General features: G+C 43.2%; 1 pseudogene across 1 annotated transcript in view; it reads left to right on the plus strand.

Moving 5' to 3' along the window:
- Positions 1 to 24,910, plus strand: part of LOC146839621 (membrane-spanning 4-domains subfamily A member 4A-like) — a 154,505-nt pseudogene that overhangs the window by 91,612 nt on the left and 37,983 nt on the right. The window contains exons 3-4 of the transcript XR_014981113.1: positions 885 to 941; positions 15,903 to 16,058. The product of XR_014981113.1 is annotated as a membrane-spanning 4-domains subfamily A member 4A-like (transcript). The remainder of the gene's footprint in view (positions 1 to 884; positions 942 to 15,902; positions 16,059 to 24,910) is intronic.

Here is a 24,910-nt window from a genome sequence, read left to right on the forward strand (position 1 = left end):
TCCACATTGTAAAATCCAGGGAAGGATTTTTTAATTTTCTGCAATATTTCAGGGTAGCTAGGAATGTGCTTACAGGTTGACTTTGTGGGAGTTCTTTGACAGAGGAATCAAAAAGATGCAATGCAGTGGCTTCTATAGGCTTCCTAATAAATTAACAATTGTTTTGTCTTTTGTCTTGTGCAACAAATTGGAGAGTGTGATGGGATCCCACTACCTCCATGAACCCTAATTGTTTAAAAATGTGGAAAAAACCCAAGCAATTGAGGACGGAGGGGAGATTACAGCAAACTGAAGAGATACTGAAATCAGGGCTCAGGGTTGAGGCCTGTTAGCTTTTAGATATGCAGGGAAACTTTACATGACTCAGCAGATATTATGATGTATATTTAGTTGAATTTAGCAAGCCGTAAGGCCACCTAATTTTATTAGATATGTGATTTTTACTAATAGGATTAATGATTGTTCAGATGCTTACTAATATTGTGGTCATTTTTATTCAGCTGATTCATAAGAGCATAGCACACAATGCAATGTAATACATTAACCAATAACAAAACTGGGGTTCAGACTTGGCTGACTCCTAACTCCCCTACTTCACAGGAGCATCACTCAGTGGTGTGGCTGAGAGACACCTGACAGTTTTCCTTTTCTCTGAAAAGGTCTTAGCTTCCTTTTGGGGCTTGGGGAATCTATCCGGAGTGACCACTAAAATATCCAGGTAATGTGGCACTGTGCTGAAGAGTCGGTGGTGGATAGTCACCATTTGTACAACCAGTGATATGTGCTTGTTTTTAATAGCTGACTGGAAAATAAGAAATGACTCAGCAGCCACTGACTGATAATTGTTGATTGCTGATATAAGGTATGTCATCTTCTTCCCTCAGTACCTTATCTCCGGAGGCCTGACCATCTCGGCGCAGAAAAAAGGAACTCGCAGTTTGGTGAGTGGTGTTTTCACCTAAATGCTACCTGAGGTGCCCAACCCTTTCTGCCCTCTTGCGGTGCTTCTGTTTACTGCAGAGCCCCGGAGCATGCATGGAGTAGAGCCTGCTGGGTATGTGCACATTTATTACTGACAAAAGCTATGTATTTAAGTTCAGTCTGATTTGCTCCTAATAGTTCACGCGTCGGTGTAGAGTGGTACTTGCACTGGTGGAGGAAGCTCTGTAATAAAGGAGGCATCCACCGAACTCACCGGTTTAACCCGTGGAACTCGCACTGAGGAGCTAATACTGCACCGGCTTAAAACCGGAACAAGGTATTTCAGTCATCCAGAATGTTGTATGACTGCATCATGTGACGTGGACCCGTAGAATCAGGCCCCTACACACGACAGCTTCTTATGACTGGCATGTACTTGCTAATGGACCTGTATAAACACTGCAAGCAAGGATGCCCAGATGTATCAATAAAGGTTTAAGCAATGGAATTTCCATCAGTAAACCCATATTATTTTTCGATGCCTATTAACAGGTAATGGGAAAAAGAAAAATATTCTTTTGATGTACTGACCAGTGTTCAATTCATGTTATAGAATTTCACCTGACAATGCTTATATAAGTAAAATACTATGGTTCAAAGGATTTATTAAAGTACTGTGCAGGGCAATGGTTGTGGCGTACAAAAGGAAAACATTTTTCCATGAATTAAAACTTTTTATGGGCTGGCGTGACATCGCAGTTGTTCCCAGACAATTATGTGAGGAATACTAGTGAGGAGCTTTGGCTCCGCCCACATGTTGAGAGGCAGCAGTACATGTTTTGATTGGACAGAAGTTGTTTGCTTCCACAAAAAAAGTGCTTACCCGCGACAAAGCTGTGATCACTTTGTTTATTTGCCAAGGTGTCTGAGCTTGAACTTTTAAGGGCAAGCATATGACATTGTAAAGATAGTTCAGTGTCTTAGAGAACTAGAAAATGTATGGTGTTTTTCTCTGACATTAGCACAGATGAGAGTTGGGCAGTCATTTACTTGCATGGATGTTTAGGTCTGGCTTCACAGTGTAACTGTCACCTGACCTTTTTCACCTACACCAACATTATTCTACAGTTCTTTGCTTTCACACAAATACATATCCATTCCCATGCTAATCAATTGTAATGCTTCACATTACCATATAGCATTCCTCTAAAGCCAGACCTATTGGCATTGCCAATGCCCTTTAAATATTTTGTGAAGAGGGCAAACAAAATATTACTTGGACTCCACATTAGGTTGGAGCAGCATGCATGGCAACCATTTTTGCATCTTTCTGGTGTGCACAAAGTGTAGTATCCTGCCTAGGTGTAACTGATAACTTGCAGCTGAATAGTGGTGAAGGCATAAAGTACAGCACCACAATGAGATTTTCTGGGTGTATGAAAAGAAAAAAATGAGTAAAACAAAACTGCTAATGGTTTTTATGTCAGTTGTTTTCAAAGGTCTTGGAAAAGGGTGTGATTTAAACTTGCTACGCACCGGTGCCTAACAGAAATACTTCTGGTGGAGTTCTGTGATACACAAACTACTTTTGAAGTGCCTCCCTGGCAAGATTCCAAGCAAAACTCTCATGACTGATGATGTCCTCGAGTTATGTTTAAAGCATCCGTGCATCTTGTGTTAGACTCATAGAGCTAATGGTATCCTCTGTGAATCACAGATAGAGTGGTCCATCAACATTCTGAGTTGACTTGATAGGTTAAGCTATTGAGCTACACAGCACCAACAGACCTGAAATCATATAAAAACTCTCAAGAGAGTGAAAACACGCTTTGTGTGCAATTTGTATTGTTTGCTGTCACATTCACAAAACAACAAAACTGTGGAAGCCACAACATCCCGGGCAGTAGATGGTACCTGCCTGTCTGAGGAGTCCTTCACAACCCTGAGCAAGAGTATGTAGCACTGTTGGGGCACAGAGACCAGTATGGGGGATTTTGCAGGGATGTGAGGAGATCCAGTGGTGGCACTGTAAGCCTGCCTAAGTGCCATTGACCATTTATCCACAATATGGTTAATGATAAACAGCTGTCCACAGCACATGACAGGATCCTTCACTATAAATTGGTGTATGTATATATATATATATTACCTACTGGCGGTCGCCAGTAGGTAGTTATAGTTAGGACCCCTTTTCCATAGGAAAACCTCAACATTCTATTTTGAATAACTTTGGCGCCGGTCGATGAATCCTCGCGAATTTCTCAAAATAGGTGGGGCGCTACGCTCCGCTCCTACCCTGAAAGTCTCGGGGGGATTCGTCAAGCGGGGGCTGAGATAAAAGGGGGGTCCCAAAACGCGTTTTTCCCATGCATTTTTCCATAGGACCTTTAGAACGAGCTACAGCCCGAACGGCTGAACAGAATTACTAGAAATTTGGCAGAGAGGTAGTCCCTAGGTCAAGGAAGTGCCTTTTGTAGGTTTGGTGTAAATCTGTTCAGTAGATTCTGAGAAAATAGCCTTTAAATCAATATATATATCTGAGCCAGCTTACGGTACGCTTACCGTAAGCTTACCGTACGCGTACGGTGGCGTGCGCGAGCGCGATTCTGATTGGCTCTTAGATCTTAGTAAACATTCGAATCGGCCGAAACCAGGAAGCGGCGTCCGCCATTTTGTCTCTCGCACTGAGTGTTGTTTATCCAACAAGATGGCCAAAAACATGTTACGGGGCTGTTTTGACAACTCCCTCCCACTTAGTCATGGTGAGGTAGTCCCCAAACATCCCCCAAGGGCAAAAACGGTTTTATTTTTTTTTCGGCAATTTCGCCGATTACGCTTACCGTACGCTTACCGTAAGTGTACGGTAAAAAAAATAAAATAAAAAAAACACTATCCACACTTACCCCACCCCCTGTGCTTTTGGTGGGCAGGAGGCCACCAAATGTACAGGGTTTATTAATAGGTAAAAAAAACTAAATTTTGGCAACATGAAATTATAAAATCGAAATAAAAAAAACACTATCCACATTGACCCCACCCCCTGTGCTTTTGGTGGCCGAAGGCCACCAAATGTACAGGGCTTATTTAAGTGGATAAAAACCGTGCACGGAACGAACTGCGTTAAGTGGGCGCGCACGCCTCGAATGGCGTAAAGTAACTTAGCATTTAAAAAACCTTACAAATTCACTGAAAAAACCATAGGTTTCACACACGTTATAGTTAGGAATTAGCATTTAAAAAACCTTGCAAATTCACTGAAAAAACCATAGGTTTCACACATGTTATAGTTAGCGGAAATTTTACTGATAAAAAACCAGTGAAATTGCCTCGTTATAGTTAGTGCTGGCAACTATAACTCACGCGACCGCAATCTTCTGCTGATGACATATGTGTCTTTATGAAAAAAAAATATTTGTAATATATGTATAGCTAAAAATGTATGGAAGAAGACATGGGCAAATAAGTGTCTAAATACAGTATTAGCATCAGCAGAGGATTGCGGTCGCGTGAGTTATAGTTGCCAGCACTAACTATAACGGGGCAATTTCACTGGTTTTTTATCAGTAAAATTTCCGCTAACTATAACATGTGTGAAACCTATGGTTTTTTCAGTGAATATATATATATATATATTATCTACTGGCGGTCGCCATTAGATAGTTATAGTTAGGACCGTGTTTCCATAGGAAATCCGCAACATTCTATTTGGAATAACTTTGGCGCCGATTGATGAATCCTTGCGAAATTTTCAAAATAGGTGGGGTGCTCTGCTCCGCTCCTACCCTGAAAGTCTCGGGGGGATTCGTCAAGCGGGGGCTGAGAAAAAAGGGGGGTCCCAAAACGCGTTTTTCCCATGCAATTTTCCATGGGGACCTTTAGTCCAAGGTACTGCCCAAACGGCTGAACAGAATTACTTTAAATTTGGCAAAGAGGTAGTCCTCAGGTCAGGGATGTGCCTTTTGCATATCTGCAGTCAATCTGTTCATTAGTTCCTGAGAAAATTGCAGTTAAAAGTACATACATATCTATAGCCTCGCACTGTGTGCGCACGGTGCGCGCACGGTGACGTGCGCGAGCGCAATTCTGATTGGTTGTTAGATGTCAGTAAACATTCGAATCGGTCGAAATCAGGAAGTGTCGGCCGCCATTTTGTCTCTCGCAGTCTGAGGCAGTGAAAAACAAAGGTGGTCACTGAAGGACCCCCAAGGGTGAAAAAAACATTTTTTTTTTAAAAAAGCGCGCTGCGCGCATGGTGCGCGCGCGGCATGAACAACGCATCGTGCGTGCTTGGTGCGCAAAGCGCACCGAGCGCCCACAGCGCGCGCACGGTGAAAAACCTGAAAACAAAATATATTAATAAATACATAACTTAGCATTTAAAAAACCGTACAAATTCACTTAAAAAACCATAGGTTTCACACATGTTATAGTTAGGAATTAGCATTTAAAAAACCTTGCAAATTCACTTAAAAAAACAAAGGTTTCACACATGTTATAGTTAGCTGGACATTTCCCTCGTAAAAAACCAATGAAATTCCCCCGTTATAGTTAGTGCAGGCAACTATAACTCACGCAACCGCAATCCTCTGCTGATGACGTCAGATATTACATCACTGATTACATATGTGTCTTTCTGGAAAATAAATATTTGTAATATATGTATAGCTAAAGATTAATGGAAGAAGACATTGGTAAATAGGTGTCTAAATACAGTGATGTAAAACCTATGGTTTTTTAAGTGAATATATATATATATAGGCACCATCGCCTGCTGTGACGGAACTGCAGGTACCAGCTGTGCGAGGCCGTGGCACCAACTGTTTGGGACCGGATCGGCACAGTGCTCACTCGTAATTTCAACATGCCAAGATCGTGACACTGCCTACTCAAGGTTTTAATATGCAGCTCAATTAATGAATGAACTCTTGAACTTACTTAAGAAAATAATCTTTCACGTTAATGGACTCTAAGCCCCATAATGCACCAGTATGACGTTGCACTAAGCTCACGCCAAAATTGGGGGGGTTTGGAAATAAATAATGCCGGAAATGCTAAAAAACGTGATGTCAAGAGTCTTTCATGCAGCCCAGGAAGAAGGGGCTCTGACCCCGAAACGCGTTGGCTAACTGAATCAGGGTGAAACGTGAAGGCATGTTTCTGCATACAACCGGATGGCAGGGCACTGTCGAGTGCTTTCCTAGATGCTACGGGGCATTCTTGTTGATTCATATATATATAGATATATACCTATATGTTCCACTTAACTTATAGCGCACTATCACAGTCAGTGCCAGCATTCGGGGCAGAAGCATACCCCCGCATAAATCTCTAAAAGGTTTTATGCCGCACTCGAGGAGTTTCTTTTATAAGTAATTTATTTAACACACCATCACCAACGCATTTCGACTAACAAGTCTTGTTCACGGTTCATTGAGTCCTTTCTTAGTTTCTCTTTTTTCATACAAAATTTCCCACTTGGCTCATAATGGAGCATTGAATGATGTGTAGTTCCAGAAAAAGTACATACGATGAACAAAATTGTTCCGAAGTGCACATTTTTTCATTACTTATTTTTAATACTGCGCATAATGTAGATGTGGATTTGGTTCCTTTTTGTTAAATTGTGATTTAGGAATTTACTATAACCAATTCTCTGGGGTTGTGTGGAGTTATTTCCTTTCAAAATATCGGTTAAGAAGTGTCATATTTGTTTTGATCTACATGGGGACGTATGCTATTTAGTTGTTGTTATTTCACCCTTCATGAATTATGAGGGACTCTCTGTACCGAGCTTAGTGCCCTTTACCCAATTTACTTTCAGGCATCAGTTGTGCTATGATGTTTATGGAATCTTAATGTCTATATAGACCATGTTCTGTAACTCCAAATTTGCTACTCAGTTGCTAGGCCCAATGCCCCCATTTTACCAGTGTACTGGGATTAGTGCCCTGTATTTCCTGTATCTGTGTGCCACCACTCTATTCCGAGGGTTGTGGGATCTTTAGGTGTGCAATAGTCTATGCATCTCTCTTGCCTCCCAAGCTCCTGCGCTTAGTGCCTCTAAGACCTCCCATTTACCATTCTGACACAGTCCTTCTGGGGGACACTGTGCTTGTTCTATATCATACCTTCATATTTAGCTTGGCTTACAGATGGTTGAGTCCTTCCTACCAGTGGTGGTCTGTGTATGTTCTATCCTGTGTTTTTAGATCTATGCCCATACTGTTTTTCTTAAATGTGACCACATGTATGAGATAAAAGTAACCCCTTTGTTGTCACCTCTTCCACATCAACCATATGTCACTTGTCTATTGGAGGTTTTATAATGTTCAAACCATTTTTAGTGTCCATAAATCAAAATCTGTATAATTTAAAAAGTTCTCTACAGTTAGAGATGTATGTACAGTTCTTCATCCCCATTCAGTCTATGTGGATGTTTGGTTCTGAATCTTATGATCAAACCGGATTCCAGGCATCTCAGTTTCAGTGTTCAGCGTTCTATCTCCTCCCCTCCTCCAAAAATGTGAGGCATCAGTTTCGACAACAAATCCTATCCCGTCCTCTGTAAGTCCTAGGCCACCTGCCCTCAGCCACACACAGATGGTTAGACAGGGAAGCTTTCTGGGGTAGCTTCATACATCCTTTATTGTGTGTAGCTGTACATTTCTTCACTGTGCTTGCTGTCTGCTTCTGCAAATGTAAAGGACAACCACTGCTTGACAAAAGAGTTTGTGCTTTGTAAACTTCTATGATTGCAGCTCCTCCGATAACCACACTCATTGTGACCATTTCACTGATGATAATAGTGATCCGGCTCATTCCCTACCCTGTGGTCCTTGCCATTTCTAACATGGCTCAAAATAGTGTCGACCTCTGCTCTGCTCCACCCACATGCCACAACCCATTTCTGTTCTGTACTGCGCACTCCTAAGCCTCCTTGCATGATAATGTTGATAACTTTATGGCTCACTGCTATCAAAACCACCATTACTACCACCTTTATCACCATTATAACCACCACCATTAATGCCACTACCATTACCATTGGCAGCATCATTATCTCCACCACTATTACCACTGCCACCACCCTTACAACCACCACTGTTACAACGACCATTAACACCACAACCACCATTGTTACCACAGTCACCACCATTATATCCACCATCATTGATAGCACCATTACCACCATTTCAATTACCACCACAGCTCTCACTACCACCACCACAATTCACATGTTAAATATGTAAATAGTGTATCTAGAAGGGACCTTTTTTGTTTTGAAATTTATGATATCATTTCTTTAATTTAATGTAGTCACATTTCTTTGTAAATAGTTACCTGTAACTCAATTTAACTAAGTTAGGTACCTTTGGCAATATAGTGGTCAGCAAAGCAGTGATCCATAATATGTTCATTACAGTGATGTAGTGACCATGTGATATTAGACAGACATGAAAGTAGTGGTTGAAATGTCATGGTGGTGCACCTCTGGGGATATGGAATTCTCTACTGGACTGTAGATCAGTCTTCAAGATGAAGAGTGATGAAATATAATGTAGACTTTCCATCTAGACAAATAATTCTCAATTGTGTTGTCTACTAGCTTTCTAGACATGAAATGCTGAGCTGTACTAAGAATGGCCCTCTTGACAAGGAATGCAAAATTGTGCCATAGTTCGATGGATACAAACTGCTGTAGTTTGCTTTGAGTGCTCCTCACATGAAGATTGCTAAATTATGCTATATATTGGCTCTGTTGGCGAGGAGTGCTGTGTTGTGGATTGGCCCTCAGGATGAGATTAGCCCTCAGGATGAGAATGAATTTGTGACACGGAATGCTCAATTTAGCCGTAGGATCACCCTCCGTATGAGGAATGCTCAATTTTGTTGTAGGTTGCTCTTCAGAATGAGTAGTACCCAGTTATATTGTAAATTGCCCTCTGAATGAGGAGTCCACATTGTGTTGTAGATTGGCAAATTAAATGAAGGGGTGCTCATTTAAGTGCAAATTGGCCCTCCGTAGGAGGGATCCTCAATAGCGTTATAAACCAGGCCTATGAAGGGGCGAGGTGTGCTCAGTTGTGTTGTATATTCACCCTACGAGGAGGGGTGCTAGGTTGTGTTGTAGATTCACCATACAAAGGGGCGGAGCTCAGTTGTGTTGCAGATTGGCCCTCTGAATGAAGAGTCCTCAGTTGCGTTGTAGATCGGGCCTATGAATAACAACACTCATTGTTTATGACAGTTATTCATAGGCTCACAATTGTTTCTGGACTGACTTGGTTCTTTCATGCGGCCAACTACCTACCCACGGAATTATTTTGGTCTACAGGAGCAGGTTGTACTTGAGTTTCATATCGACTCTGCAGCTGATGAGTTGCTGCTTATGCTTCATATCATGTTCCAGTGATTAGGATCCTATTGATGATACAGTGAAGGAGTTGGGCATTGTCGGAAAATGTGTCTTTTTGCATGTTCATAGCAAGACCTCTTGATGTGCACAGGGGGTTCTGACCAGGGGCAGAAGGGTTCTGACATGTTGGTTTTAGGGAAAATGGGTATTGTGGTATAGTTTATAGTAAAACACACAAGAAGTGCTGCAAAAGCGGGTAGGGAACTTTTGCCCCATTGTTTAGGGAGTGGCCAGTAATTTCCACCACCCACAGGCTGGCACTGGGCACAAATGTGGCATCTGCAGTAACCTTTTCAGAACACTACTGGACCTATGGAACAAATAAGAAGGCCTGCACCTGTTGTTGAGAATTTTGGGGAGAACCCTAGAGGTTGAACCTGCTACCATTTGTACGAAGGCCCAAGAAGTGAACTCCAAGGCTGACCTCAATTTAAGCTACAGCAACACAAACGCTGCAAGAAGCCCACTTTCCTGGAAGAGCCAAGCTGACCTGTTAACTGCACCTGCTCTGGACCCTGCTTATGGCTTCTGTTGGAGTGAGTCCTGACACCCAACACCTTCCTGATGTCCTAGAACCCTTGGTTTATGCCTGAGGGTACTCCTCATGCCTAACCCTAACGTTTCTGCCTGGAGAACCTTTGTGGGACTGGGGCAAAATAACCAACCGAGCTGCTGAGGATGCGTTACTGGTTGGCCTGACTTTATCATAACTCTCACAACGTTCTCTGCTCAACGCGAAGATCTGTGGATAATGAGACTGCTTTGTCTCCATCCTGCAGCTTCGTAGATGCTACTGTCACTGAGAACTCAACAGATGTTGAAGATTGCCAAGGGGCGAAAAGGTACATTTTTCCCACCTTTGTAGCCAGCTGCATCCGGCCCCAGTCCTACTGCAATTTGCCGTCATCGAGTCTGCTTTGGGTTCTCATGTTCCCGTTAACTCTGATGAACCATCGATGACACAAACTGTTTGTAAGAAAAGAAGGCAACCCTTTGATGGAGACAAACCCAATGTCTGTATCTGACCAGTGATCACCTGTGGTCGACCTCGCAGTTTGCACTTTTTTCATGTATAACCTTGGAAATTCATATCTCTAGTTCCCATTATTGGATTTTCGTTGTTTTGGTCTCTTTTTCTTCATTAACATAGTCTCTACTTTCATAAAATAGAGTGAGATTTGTATTGTCTTGTGCTTTTGACTTTCTAACTGTGTTGGTACTTCTTCATGCTTTACACATTTCCTTAAGGGAATCCTGCCTGCTCTGTGTCATCATAGCTACCAAGTGCTGAGCTCAGGTTTAAATTACTGAAACCTTTACTGGACATAATAAGAATAGTGTGGTAGATTACCACCCACTCTAACTAATAATCCACTTTCTCGCAGGCCAGATGCCTCATATAGCGATATTAGGCAGCTGCCTAATGTGGCATCCAAAAGGGGGCATGACATTGACCTGCGCATATGTCATACTTGCTAGGGAAGAAGGTAGCAAAATGTCACTGTGTCTTGGACATCAGAAATGCTTCTACCAGCATAGAGTGATCTTTGTGTCAGATTGGTGGAGTAGGTGATGTGTGGGGTTTCATATGATATGCCAGAGAAGTATTTGCTTAGAATTTCTATTGACTCCAAAAAGAATGAAGTGAAACTTGTGCTTCCTGCAGAGAAGATGCATGTGTTTCCTATTGATATTACAGAGAAGGAATAGCTTCGTATCTTTCCTATGAAGAAGATAGGGAAACATCTGTTTCCTATGCAGCTTGCAGTGACTGTTTCCTATTGACAATCCAGAGGAGTGGATCACTGAGTTTTATTTTGATTCTCTAGGAAATTAATTCCTAGTAATACTCCAAAATAAGGGTGGGATGCTTGAGTTCCATACTTATAACCCAGAGAAGTACGTCATGATTGGGTTTCATAGTGATAATCCAGAGAAGGAGAGGTTGTTAGTGTTTCCCATTGAGAAGAAGTGGATGCTTGGGTTTTCAGTGGATATTCCAGAAAAAAGGGTTTTGCCAGTGTTTCCTGTTGCAAAAGAGGATGATGAGTGTGTTTACTACTGATACCCAAAGAAGCAGTGCCATTGTTACCTGGAGGAGAATTAGATGCCTATATTTCCTATTGCATAAAAAAAGTAATGGATGGAATGCTTGAATTAATCCCAGCCACTGGCATTTGCTCGGGCGCATCCCAAACTCTTCTAATCCCAATCCATTATCCATCAGGGTGAAACCAGTCTTGGGTTGCTTGTGTTTCGGTTCAGGGTGGACCTTGCTTGGCAATTCGGGCTGGACTGTTCCAATTGGAGCAGGATTAAGAATGATTTGAATATAGCTGAGCCCAAAGAGAGATAGCATTATGGGTAAAAGAACTATGAGGTGGAATGCTACCTTGAGCAATTGCCAGTGGTTAGACATATTGCAAGCATCCTCCCATCCCCTTTGTGTGTTTGATATATGGCCTATTGCAGCATCAACGATGAAGGGACTGCGTTTCTTGACACTATTGGCTGTCCAGAGGAGATGTGTTGACTTGTGCCTCCTACTGACACTCAATAGAAGAAGGGGTTGATTGTTTTTCCTGCTGAGACGCGGGAATTATTTGCAATAGACTCTTCAGAGGATGGTAGCCTCAATATTCTTGCTATTAACTCCCTACAGAAGGATGTAATGCTTTTCTTTCCTATGGGTTCTTCAGAGGATGCATGTGTCTTATAGTCTCTCTAGAGATAACGGGGTTCTTTTGTTTTCTCGGTGTCTCTAAATGTAAAGGGAATGCATGATCTTTCCACAAATAGCCAAGAACAAAATATTACTATATTACTGAGGAAGGAGAGCCCCAGCACTCAGAGGTTGTCAAACTGTCGTAAAGACACAAAGGCCAGACTGCACATTGGGTAGGGCATATTCCATTTTTTGCTCGATCGTTGGCCTGTCTACCTTTGACCTAAATACTGCCTGTGTTTTTGAAAAACCTGTAAAAGTGTCAAATCATCCAGACAATGACCTTGACAAAACATCTAATACGACATCTGTCTGGGACATGTTCCCTATTATCTACATTTCAACATCAGTTAGAACATATAAAATAAATTACGTAGAGTGAATTGACATACTTTTCTCATACTAGTTTATACTGATATGTCTTAAGACTATCATATTGATGCATAAACGTCACCCCTGGAATTTAATGACAATTCCCCCAAACCTCCCCATGTAAGGTAAAGGTCAATGACCAATACTATTAGAACACTATGACGTGGCCACAGAGGCAGAGAGGACTTCACCCCAGGTTATCGCACAATATCCTGCCAGAGATCCTGATAGAGTCTGCCTGATTGCATTCTGCTGCAGCATCAAAAAATATATATTTCAGTATTAGGTACATTACATTATGTACCATTCCAAATGTACATCTTGGACAGATACGTGTCATCACTTCCTTCTTGCTAGCTCTGGCTACAAAAGCAAGACACTGCAGCACCTCTCATAACTATTCTACCTCCAGCTGAGAGTCACTGCATCACTGTCTATAACAAGGTGACCTCGAGCTCAGTCAATGCATAACCTCCCATTCCAACGCGTCCTCCAACTTAGATCCATCATGGTCCATGACAATTCTTTCTCCAGCTGAGAGTCATTGCATCATATTCCAGTCCAGTGCTGTCTCCATCTGAGACAAGCTGCCTCCCTTACTATTATAACTCTGTCTCCATCTGAGACACGCTGCATCACTTACTATTCTAACTGTCTGCATCTGAGACACGCTGTATCACTTACTGTTCTAACTGTCTCCATCTGAGACATGCAGCATCACTTACTATTCTAACTCTCAATCTGAGACACGCTGAATCACTTACTATTCTAACTTTGTCTCAATCTTAGACACGCTACATCACTTACTATTCCAACTCTGTCTCCATCTGAGAACCATTGCATCACATACTCTTCTAACTCTGTCTCCATCTGAGACATGCTGCAAAACATACTATTCTGGCTCTGGCTCCATTTGAGACACACTGCATCACTTACTCTTCTAACTCTGACCCTATCAGTGACACACAGTATCACTTACTGTTATAACTCTGTTTCCATCTAAGACACCCTGCATCACTCACTGTTCTAACTCTGTCTCCATCTGAGACATGCTGCATCACTTATTGTTATAACTCTGTCTCTATCTGAGACACCCTGCATCACTCACTGTTCTAACTCTGTCTCCATCTGAGACATATTGCATCACTTACTATTCTAACTTTGTGCCTGATTTCTATCATGGCAGAATGCCAGTTGCCTTACCCTGGCAGCGGTTCCAAGTACTCCGTCAAGCTGATGGTGTCCGCCTGCGTATTTAGATGTGGGGTGTCTGAACCGCCTTTGGCATCAACAGATTATTTCCAATCAATGCGGTAGTCTTCTCAGCTGGCTAACAGTACTCCATCGCCATCAGGCCGGCAGTTTTACACTGAGAAGATTTCGTTTTCCCCATGGTGCTGGCGTTGTCCTAGTGGCGAATTGCTGACTGAGTGAGTCCCTGGGGGAGTGGTGACTGCAATTATTATTGTGTTCCTACACGTATATGTTGTGTTTGCTTAAAAGAGTATATTTAGGTAATGTGTTATGCCCTTTTTGTACATGTAGCATAGCACACCAACAAAATACACACACTATTGAATGTACACCCAGAGGCACCACAAGCACAACACCCACAACCACCACCACCAAATAAATATTTTTTTAAGTGTCAATACAGGTGAGTACATTTTACCTCGATAAGGTGTAAAATGAACACGCATACATTACACATGAAAAAAATGCATGTAGAGCAATGTAAAAATACACTAGGCTAAAGCAAATGTTAACACACGATTCATAGTTAGACAAGTGAAAAAGAAGCTTGTCTTAGATTCCAGTGACAACAGGGTTGCTTAGAGTCATGGTCAAGTCGTAGCAGCTCAGGAAGGACCTGGACAATGGGGTTCAAGACGGAAACGGAAGTGGGAAACCAAAAAAAGTGTTGTTTGTACCAAATTTTTTTAAATTTCGCCAACCCGAGTTTGAAGGTTTCCCCACCACAGTTTCCTAGACAGAAAGGCACATCATAATTGGCATGATGCTACGACAGCTGCTTTTGTCTATGACGCTGGAGGAGAATTTTGATGAAGATGGCGGGACTTCAATGGTCTTTCGTCCATACACCCGCCAACATCTAAATAGAGTGGGCAGACTGCCAAGTCGGCGGGCTGGAAAACCAACGGAAAAGTGAATGCAGGACCAGAACCGCCAAGGTCTAAATCAGGCCCTCCACCTCTCTCTGAGACACGCTGCATCACTTTCTATTCTGATTCTGTCTCTATCCGAGGCACATTGCATAACTTACTGTTCCTACTGTTCTGACTGTCTCCATCTGATACATGCTGCACCACTTACTCTTCTAACTGTTTCAATCTTAGACACACTGCATCACTTGCTATTCCAAATCTGTCCCCATTTGAGATGCATTACTTAAACTACTACTCTGACTACCTATTAGAAAGCACTCAGGGCCTGATTAAGAGTCTGGCAGTCCATGGATTGCCAGACTCAAGGTGGCGCAGCAGTGGTGGTCCACCTTTGCAACGGTGGTCCAACCGTCCTATTATAAATTGGGTGGTCGGACTGCCATTACAATGCCGATGCCGCCAGGGAACCGCCGTTCTCTGATGTTGGCACAGTGGTCAGGGCCTGAGTAATATGCTGCTGTGCCGCTGCTGAATCACCGGGCATATTCGGAGTTTCAGGACTGTGTCATGGAGGTCTTGCCTCCATGAAAAGGCAGGCAGTCCTGAAACAAAGGTGCCCCTACAGGGCCCCCTGTTTCCCATTTGCATGGAGATGCATGCAGGGGATCACAAAATATACCCCTCTGCGTGCATGCATCTCAGTTCCTGCACGGCATGGACTTGACAGTGCACCATTGCAGTGCCCATTTTCAGAGGCACTTCCGTGGGAACTTCAAAAACAGCCTGCCAGACACAAGGAAACTTGTAATGTGGCGGGTGGTCAAACTAGGGGTTTGGTGCTGTGGGAGCAGGCCTCCGGCATGGCAGTCCACTCCCGCACCACCTAATTCATAATTGGGTCCTCATTGGTTGGCTGTCTGCTGTCCTTAATAGGCAAAATCTTTAGGTAGTTTGGCATTCCAAAGAAACCTCTGCGAAGCATCCCACTGCAATCACACCTCCTGTTGAGGGACAATCTAGTCTAACTCCCACCCAAAGCATCTGATTGCAATCAGTCACACCTTCAGTAGAGGGACACTATTGTCTTCTTCCAACCCAAAGCATCCCATTGCAATTACACCTTCAGTTGAGGGATATTGTAGTCAGGCCCAGCCCAAAGTATCTCATTGTAACACCTTCAGTTGAGATATCTTTTCCATCTCAAGCTCAAAGGGTGGACATCCCATGCCATCTATTGCACCAAAGACAAACCTTGTTTGGTACCAACTGCAAATCTTTCTCAGATCTTATACTCTCTCAATCAAGTACTGTTCCAACTCTTCATTTTTTTCTTTCTCTTCAGGTGATCAGTAGCCTGGTGATGAATATCTTCAGCTCCATCGCTGCAGGAATCAGCATCATTTTCTGTTCTTCGGATCTTGAATATTATTTTGGTTATGATTACTGTCATTTTAATAATGACAGTTACGACTGCAGGAGTTACAGGCATGCTTTCATTGTAAGTATACAGGGCCTTCAGACACTGTAAGATTGGCAATTACCCTGTCAAAGCAAGAAGAGATGGGTGTATGCACAAAAGACTGTCAGGCTACACTTTAGAGGCATTCCCTATAATAAGGGCTGTCCTGATTGGCGATGCCAAGTTTGTTAAACTCAAGGGTGTACGAACCTACTCATCCCACTCAAGAATTAAAGTAAACTTTGCTTATGGCTAGACCTCTAACAGAGTAATTTAATAGATTAGTACATTATTATGCTACAATATTCATCACCTAGATTTTTAGGGGGTTTCAAATTAATAAGTAACTATTAAACATACACAACAGCAAACATCAATCTTAAAACGGGTGTACAAAACAAGACATTACTTAAGACTGTTTTGGTTCTTTGTTACTGGTTTCCCCAGGGGATGATAGGGTGCATTACAAATAGTACAGAAATAAATTGCACCCAGAGGTTGAAATCTTAAAGGAGAAATATAACCAGTTAGACTACTTACAAATCATACATGGACTTAAATACAACATACAGATGATTTTATATTGCATACAGCAACTATCATGCATTGACATATAGAAATGTTCTTAATGTACAACAGTATTGTGTACGCATATACAATAATAAGACTACACCCCAGGTGCCAGTAACAATACAGGGTGATGCTTCAGGTTCAGTGTGCACCATGTTCGGCTGCAGCAAGATCTCTTTTGCTGTTACTCGGTCCATGTTCTCAATGCAGAGATCGGCTGATGTGAGGTTAGCTGTGAGTGGCATGTGGTAATGCTAGATAGAATTACTTGGCATGGTTTTAGTGCAACTTTAGGACCTGTGAATAAGTCCTGCACAATCCGCAGGAGAGCGGTGCCCATGCATTGATGTATTTCTGCAGCACCATTTACTCTTCCCTACCTTTCTGTTTACCCTTTAGTTACTTCTCAGCCTCACTTTTGTCCTTGAGCCTTTGAGTTGGGTAACACTAGACATCCTTTACCTGTAATGGTTTAGCAAGTGTGCCATGGGCAAGCAAGAAAAAGGGTCCGGCAACCTATGAAAAGTAAAAGACAGTTATAGCTAGGGTGATGTGGATCCCTCACATCCCTGGGCTCCGGTGGCACTGCACCTACTGCACCATTGATAGCTGCATTTGAGTTATCTGGCAAAAGCATCAAGATGCCTTACTGAGGGTGAACATTATGCTTTACTAATACGTTTTATGCTATGAAGTAGGTTGAAGCGTAAGTCCATATTAATTGTTATATGGACCTGCAGAAGAAGGTCTGGCTGACAGGACAATCAGGCAGTGCCCAATGGGCTGGTCTAACAGGTCAGTGTTGGGGCCTTTTTCTTGGCTGTTTAATGGTCTGCTGAGCTGCTTTTACTGTTAATTTCCCTGATATAAAAACAAACCATACCTGCAGCAAGCTGAATCCACGCAGTTGTTCATACCATGCAAAACACATGAGTTGAAAACTGCCCCAATTTGCAAGCAAGGACCACTTTATTAACTGTTTAATTCACTATGGAAATCCACTTTATTTTGGTGCAGAGGCCTATTTTCTTTACCAATCCAACCCTGGGAAAGGGTGAATGGTCTGCTCCATTTTTCATCTGTCTTTGGCTACCAGTGCCAACCACTTTTGCTTGGGCATTCATCATCTAGGGATGTGTGACTGCTGACATACAGGTCACTAGTGGTGCTTCATTTGATCACTGAACAATATCGTGGCAAACAATATCCTTGACAAAAATAATGTAAAAAACGTAAATTTTCCATAATATCGTGCTCAAATAGCTATGATGTTTAGTACAACATTATAGGAAAAAATACAGTTGACACTAATATCTTTAGAAAATAGACAAAAATATTGATTTTTTAATATATATATAGTTTAAAGTAGAAAATGTTAAATATTGTATTATTTACATTTAATATGATGTAAATTAAATATATTCCACTAATATTAATAATATATATAAATATATACTTACATAATCACAAACATACATATACATATATATGTATATATACTGCCACTGGGTAATAGATATATGTATATATATCTATTACCCAGTGGCAATGTCCACTGGGTGGTTATAGTTAGGCCAGCGTTTCCATATGAAATGCATTTTTGTGTTGCTAATAACTTTGCCACCGTTTGAGGGATCTCCACAAAACTTCCCAAAAAGGTGATACATTTTGACTGGTTTGTGCATGGAAGTATTCGGGGTGATCCCTGAAGTAGGGGCCGAGAAAACAAGCATTTGTATTGCAGTCGGTCTTGCCTTTGGGACCTATAAGTCTTTAACCATACAGCACATTATTGCAGGTACCGCACCATTTACTGTTGTACAGTAATAGACACACTCCTGAGGCGGAAGCCGGGAGCAGGAAACCTCACGCTTTTAAAAATTGAATTGTCACTTGTTTATTTGTTTTTAAATCAACTCTCACCACTTAAAGCATTTCAAGGGGCAGAAGCCCGGACTTCACTCACCCGCACAGCCGATATTATCGCTGTAGCGACCTCACGGTAAACAACCCCGAGCTGCCGCCATTACAGGCGTACATCCTGGCCACGCCCCCTCGAGGCCACGCCCCCTCCCGCCCAGTGAAAAGGCTGCTGATTACGAGCACCTAATCGGAATAGACACACTCCTGAGGCGGAAGCCGGGAGCAGGAAACCTCACGCTTTTAAAAATTGAATTGTCACTTGTTTATTTGTTTTTAAATCAACTCTCACCACTTAAAGCATTTCAAGGGGCAGAAGCCCGGACTTCACTCACCCGCACAGCCGATATTATCGCTGTAGCGACCTCACGGTAAACAACCCCGAGCTGCCGCCATTACAGGCGTACATCCTGGCCACGCCCCCTCGAGGCCACGCCCCCTCCCCTTTTTGCAATAAAATGCGCATTTACCGGAAGCGCAGCGGACGAGCGCAGCGGACGAGCGCAGCGGGAGCGCCGTTTGCGCGCCGAAGGCGCGCCTAAGGCAAGCCCATCTGTGCCCGTCCGCGTCCGGTCGGGGACAGGGGCCACCTCCCCTGATCCCCCTCACAGGACGCAATATAACTCTGCCACCCTTCTCTCACTGAGACCCCCCCTGAAGGATAATTGCCTCCACCAACATCACCCCATTAACCTTCCCACTTTCTGTCTACTTTGCAACGTAGACCTAAAAACGACTCATCTCAAGCAGTCACAGAAAAATTTCACTCTGTTGCTTCTAAACTGCAGGTCTATGCCGAAACACAAAACAGAAATCTCACTCCTTTTAGACGAACTATCCCCTGATGTCCTCTTTCTAACCGAAACCTGGCTATCCCCAGACTGTGACCCAGATATAATTCAAACTCTGCCATCTGAATATCACATCGAACGTCGGGACCGCCCAGGCGGGAAAGGAGGAGGCCTTGCCATAATTTATAAATCCATTTATCATTGCCATTGCACTAGTGACCCTATCCCGGACTGTGAAAGTCTACCCTTTTGCCTTAAACTCACTCCCAACGATTCGCTTACAGGGGCGCTAATTTACCGCCCCCCAGGCTTGTTGCATAATTTTTCCTCCTCTTTACCTGCGCTCGCTGCAGAAACCGCCATGTCTTCCTCAAACTACACGCTGCTGGGCGACCTCAATATTCATTTCGATGTCAGCACCGATCACATGGCAAGCAAGCTCACTTCCAGTCTAGCTGCAATCCAATTACTTCAATTGGTAAAAGCGTCCACCCACGACAAAGGTCACCTACTTGACCCAGTCTTCACCAACTGCCCCACACTATCGGTCGTCTCCATTACCCCCTTATCCTGGACGGATCACCATCTAATCCACCTAAACTGGTCTATAGTAAACGCCACCCCACCCCCCCCCCCCATAACTCGGAAGATGAGAAATTGGTCGAAACTTCCGTTAGAAGCCTGGTCCAGCCTTCTCGCTAATTCCAAACCCATCCTCTCCAATAACCCGGAACAAAATAGCATAACTTTTAATAAATGGCTAGAGGACTCCATCGACACCATCCTCCCCGCAAGAAAAACCAAACTAAAAAGAACCCGTGAAACCGCCCCTTGGTACACGGACAAACTCAGGGAGCAAAAACGACAATGCAGAAAAATGGAGAGAAAGTGGCGCCTGGGATACGCCCTATCTGACAAAGATAGGTACAGAGAAAATATCAGACTCTACAAAATGGAAATAAAAGTCGCTCAATCTACCTACTACAATGAGAAAATCATGGCAGCCAGGTCAAAACCCAAAGAAATTTATCAGGTAGTAAAAACCCTTTCCAAAATTCCCCCCCCTACTGTCACAATCTCTGATCCCATCTCCCGCTGCAACGAATTAGCTGAATTCTTTTTTCAGAAAATAAATAAAATGTACTCCTCATTTACAAACCCCAACCAAGAAATTGTTTCTTCACAATCTACACGCGCAACTGAACACCTTGCGCAAACCCTCCTGAACGACTTTCCATTATTAGACCTCGAATCACTCAAATCACTGGCACCTCAGGTAAAATCTGGTTCCCCCCTTGACCTAGCACCCCCAAAGATGATGAATATGGTTTACCCAATCACTCTTCCTATTCTTCTGGATCTACTCAACAGCTCAATTTCTTCAGGGGTGGTTCCCCCTGCCTGGAAACTAGCAATGGTGAAAGCACTATTAAAAAAGCCCAATCTCAACCCAGCAGATCCTAATAACTACCGCCCAATCTCCCTGTTACCATGGGCAAGCAAAATCCTGGAGAAGCATGTCAATCTCCATCTCACCAACTACCTCGAGGAGAACCTCCTACTGGACGCTTCCCAAACAGGGTTCCGCCCCTGGCATGGCACCGAGACGGCGCTGCTAGCCGTCACAGAAGAAGCTAGGAAGATCCTGGATCGAGGAGGGACAGTGGCAGTGGTCCTCCTCGATCTAAGCGCAGCTTTCGACACGGTATGCCACAAAACCCTATTAGCTCGACTTTCTGATCTTGGCTTATCAGGAATCGCCCTAAATTGGCTGAGTTCGTTTCTCAGCAACAGAACCTTCCAGGTCTTTGATGGCGACTCCTACTCCAATAAACGACCTTTGGATTGCGGCGTGCCTCAGGGTTCCTCACTAAGCCCCACGCTGTTTAACGTGTACATGAGGCCACTGGCGGGTGTCGTCCAAAAATACGGTATCAAAATCATATCGTATGCGGACGACACCCAGTTGGTGGTCTCCCTGACACAGAAAGGCAGCGTGTCCCCCCAACCCAATCTGGCAGCTTGCATGGAGGATATCAAAAGATGGATGACAATGTCATCCTTAAAACTTAACGGTGATAAGACCGAGATCATGATCCTCGGTCCTTCCTGCCCCACTACCTATCACCAGCTGTGGCCCCCAAGCATGGGACCTATGCCAACTCGCAAGGATAGTATAAAAAGCCTAGGAGTTTGGCTAGATAATAAACTCACATTAAACACCCAAGTAACCAAAACAGCTGCAACCTGCTTCGGAATTATCCGAATGTTGAAAAAAATTCTTCCACTACTACCCTTCGAAGCCAGGCAAGTTATCATTCAGGGCCTTGTACAATCTAGGTTGGATTTCAACAATGCCCTATACCTAGGAGCCCCAGAGTATGTGTTGGAAAAACTACAAAGAACACAGAATTGTGCCGCCCGCACTCTCTTACAGATTCCTCGCAGAGAGTCAGTCAAGGCAGGGATCAGAGCTCTTCACTGGCTCCCAGTCAGGGAGAGAATAAAATTCAAGGTGCTCTGCATCTCGCATCAAGCATTTTACAAGAGCAAGTCCGAAAATCAATCATTCACTTCTCTCCCCTTACTGCCCTGGAAAATCCCTGCGTTCCACGAATGCACTTCTCGCCGTAGTCCCTAGAATCAAAAAAGCTAGAGCAGGAGGCAGGTCCTTTTCTCTTAACGCTGCCAAGCTCTGGAACTCACTTCCCTTCCCACTCAGAGCCATCCCCACTCTCATACACTTTCGCAAAGAACTCAAAACACTCTTATTTAGAAACTAATCTCCCCTGCTCCCCACTACCCGCAGAACCGTCTTCCTTCCATTAACAGCGCTTGGACGCCCTCGGGCAGCAGTCGCGCTTTACAAAACCCCTTCACTTCACTTCACAGTGCACGAAGCACTGAAAGGGTGCAATACATCAGGCTGTCACTAGGTGTCCCTTGGGACCTCTTGATGAGATAAGGTACTGCACCCTGCAATATGGATAGGGAAAGGATATGGTGCAGCGGTGAGATCTGCCAACTGTGGAGCTGTGGATACATGTTTAAGTCTGGTGTCGGCTCAACAAAAATGAAAGCTACTAATTTAAAATGTGTAGAAGAAATCAATGCAGTGATGTCTGAGGTGGAGTGGGCAAGCAGTATTGTGCGAGGGGTGCAGGGGTAGGAGATTAAATGAGGGCACAACACTGCAAATCATGCAAACATTTACAAAGCAGGGTGGGGATAGGTGATTAGCAAAATAAACAGTGGCCTCAGATGGATGGTGGGGGCCTGTGAGTAGTGTTGTTGTAAGGGTGAGGGGGAGGCACGGGGAGATTAAGGGGAGGGCAAACAAAGAAATTAATGGCTTCGAAAGGATGGAAGACAGACTTGACCTAGCCCGGATTCCAACTTGAGACTTACAGACCACTGCTTTCCTCAGCAGTGAATGTTTAACTCACTAAGTCATGTTGGAGGCTTTGTGGTGTTATTCTAGGTCAAACATAATGCCAGTTAATCTATTCACAGTAACTTTAGTTGCAACCTATATGAACATTTACAGACAGGAAGTGAACCAGATGAGAGTCTGTAGATGACAGATGTCCAATCTCCCCTCTGAAAAAATACAGCAGAGGCGCTTTAACTCACAGCTATACATTTACACTGTGATGTTATTTCTAAATTCAGGCACAAAATCACATTCCGTTGAATAACATTTACAGTGGATTAAATGGTTTGAATATTCTTTGTCACAATAGTTTAGTGTCACCAAAGAACACGTTTAACATCATGTTGGTTGCAGACTGTGTGCGTTATGTTTGTATGTACATGGTATTTCGATAGCGTGAACCTTGCCAATAGGCAGCAAAATACAGCTGGGTATACTGATGAGAAGATGGTGTGACGTCACTGGGAAAACACTGTTCTTTTCCTGTACGTTGCTTTTACACATCACTTCTTTCTGGAATTTGTAGTCTAGGTTCTTTTTTTAATTATTCCAATTGGACCAACGCATCTGATAACAATGATAGATGAAAGCAAAGCCTAGAAACGGAAAAGTGGTGCCACGGTGACATAGTGCCATCGTGTCACCCTACAAAAGGGGGTGACACCTGCCAACAGAGGTTGCTTTAATATGTATGCTCCCAGAATGCATGTCACAACAAAAATGACAAAGCCATCTATGGATTGCTAGTGTAGGTTGGCTATGTATTACCGGTGAGTATGGTGTCAGAGACCTTTACATCACAGACACATTATACAGAGACAAAGAATCATACGTGTGTAAATAAGTCTCTAGGAAATGTTACATAAAACAAAGAGGACTACCAAGGCGCAGGTGTCACGTCATCTATACTGGTAGACAGTATGTTTTAAGGGTGCTTGGTCTGGGGAAGCACAAACTCACGATTTAAAACCTAACAACTTGGTTAGGAGTTAATTTTACTAATAAGGATTGATTTCTACCCAAATGAACCCCTTTTAGCAAACATTAAGATAATGAAAGATTCAGGAAAAAAATCATAACACTCTAACCTGCACCCAGAGCCACTGGAGTTATACGGTTGTGCGGCATTTTTCACAATATTATAGATTTGCTGTACCTGCCACATATTTCCTTATCTGATGCATTATCTGCTAGCTCAAATGTTACTAAAAGCGCGGCAGCACATGTTGCCATGCAGAGGAAGGCTCTTTGCAAAGGTAGAGTGGTCACCTTTCCATTGCTAATTGCTATATTTGGGCGTTACGCCAGTACTCTTTAGCTGCAAACAATGCCCAGACAGTGTTAACAAGTGTACAAATGACAGAATAATCAATACTATCACAATGTGTGCCGTACTATGCCACATAAGTTTGACTTCTACATAATTTACTCAGCCCTCAGCTGCCGCATAAGTCCTGTGTCCTTGCCAATACCTTGCACTTTGCATTCAGTTCTTTAATGGCATTTAAGAGCGAACTGTAATATTCTTGGATTGAAACTTATAAACTGCAAGTAACAATAGCATCTCTCTGACAAAAGCAGTAACCCACTAAACTATCTACAATAAATGCACTGTAGTGATCGGCATGGTATACGAGATTTGCAGCAGGTATATTAGCCCTCTGCACTACTTTATGATGAGCCAAAACTTCCACTAGACGAAATTCCATCTCTCTATGGTAGGCCCATTATTCACCAGAGTTATCTTGCCATGTGTATGTTGCCTCAACACTGCTGAAGGCAACGAACTCTGCAGCAGGCACTTTTACATCCAACATATGTTTGAAAATTTGGCCCCCACTGAGGTGCCCTGGCACGGTGGCACCAGTCGCACTGCCCTAAAGACACCACTGCAAATTTCCTAAGCTTTACATTCCTATTTAATCGGACACCACCTGCTGTAAGATGTGCTGCCCAAACTAGCAGAATGACCCTGGTGCCTGTGGTTAAGAGTATCGGATCGAAAGATGGGGCGAGGTGACTCCATGTCACCAGGGGCAGTATTTCTCTCCCCGGTCTTTCTTTATTAGTAACATGCATTGTAGAACCGTAGCACCGGCTCATTTCAACGTAAACAATTGGATTAACGCACCTGAAAACAATCAACAGTAAAAGTAAATCCCAGAACCTGAATGTAC

Source organism: Triturus cristatus, chromosome 4_1 (assembly GCF_964204655.1).
Source record: "Triturus cristatus chromosome 4_1, aTriCri1.1, whole genome shotgun sequence".
Taxonomy (NCBI): domain Eukaryota; kingdom Metazoa; phylum Chordata; class Amphibia; order Caudata; family Salamandridae; genus Triturus; species Triturus cristatus.